General features: G+C 35.9%; 1 pseudogene; it reads right to left on the reverse strand.

Annotated features, from left to right (window-relative positions):
- Nucleotides 1-536, reverse strand: part of LOC109863137 — a 3,945-nt pseudogene extending 3,409 nt beyond the window's left edge.
- Between the last annotated feature and the right edge of the window lie 786 nt (nt 537-1,322).

A 1,322-nucleotide genomic window follows, 5' to 3' on the forward strand; every position in this document is an offset into this window, starting at 1 on the left:
GTGTGTGTGTGTGTGTGTGTGTGTGTGTGTGTGTGATCAAGGATTCCATAATTCTCAGAATTCTTCTCATCTCCAATACTTAAAAATTTTTGAAACATCAGAAAAATTTGTTTACTAAGATAGTACACTTAAATACATACTTTATTTTTTCATACTTTTTTTCACTCATGTAACTCACATATTTTTATTAAATATTCACCGAGAGCTCCAAGACGATAATTCAAGCACAAATTCCCTTACTGGATGCTTCTTTCTTCTTCTTTGCTTGAGCATGACATTTTGCGTCTGCTCGAGAGAAGCATATACCATTTTACAATTAAACAAGTATCTTATAAAAATACTCGTAGTATCTTATTAAGATTTTCGATAAAAACGGCCCCTCATATAAATTCCAAAAATAATTGTGTAATTACGCACGTCCGACCGTTACAACGGCCATCTTGTTTCTCTTCTAGATGCGTTTGCTTAAGACGTAATTTACGCACTTCGGCAGAAAAGATAACAGCCTTCATGAAAGCTCTCAGCGCATAAGGCATCGTCTACAATACAGTTGTAAGCCGTAAGCCGTAAGAAATTGATCAATCACAATCGATTATTTTTCCGTGATTTGTCTGTGATTGGACAATTTCTTAGAGCTTACGATTGTATTATAGAACAAGTCCAAAGCCCGTACTACAATACATTCCGTTTTATGCATATGCGCGCATTATCTATAGTATACTTAACATGTACTATGGATATATGCGCACATATGTATGAAACGGAACGCATCCTATATTAAGCGCAAGTCGCCGGTCCCGTAAAAATGACCAATCACGGCGTTTCATGCGATAAATGTGGAATGGGTTTATAAAAATGTCATTAAGGATGTTCTACAGTACTCGCAAAATTCCACTAAATAGTTTCGCGGAATTGACCAATCGTTCTGATCAATTGGCTGATTTAATTAATCTAGTTGCTTTATGCAATAAGCAGTTTTTAAAGTTTAAACATCAATTTCAGTGTTATAGGACTGTTTGTATCTAAGTTTATCATTTTGTTGATTTATGCTGAAATAAATAGCATTTCTTTTAATATTTATGTTATTATATACACAGCGCGTCATTGAATCGCGGAATAGGCGCGGAGATCGGAGGGCAAGCGGGCCGTACGACTCGTACGGCGCTTGTTGGCAAGCAACCGCCCCGCTTGCCCTTTGATCCCACGCCTATTCCGCGATTCAATGACGCGCTGTGTACATACATAGTAGTACACATAAAATAATACATAATATAATACATACAAAAAGGTTTTTATTATATTACTTGTTTCAATATTTGTAA

The sequence above is a fragment of the Pseudomyrmex gracilis genome, unplaced genomic scaffold, assembly GCF_002006095.1.
Source record: "Pseudomyrmex gracilis isolate BER0280 unplaced genomic scaffold, ASM200609v1 scaffold_3324, whole genome shotgun sequence".
NCBI lineage: Eukaryota > Metazoa > Arthropoda > Insecta > Hymenoptera > Formicidae > Pseudomyrmex > Pseudomyrmex gracilis.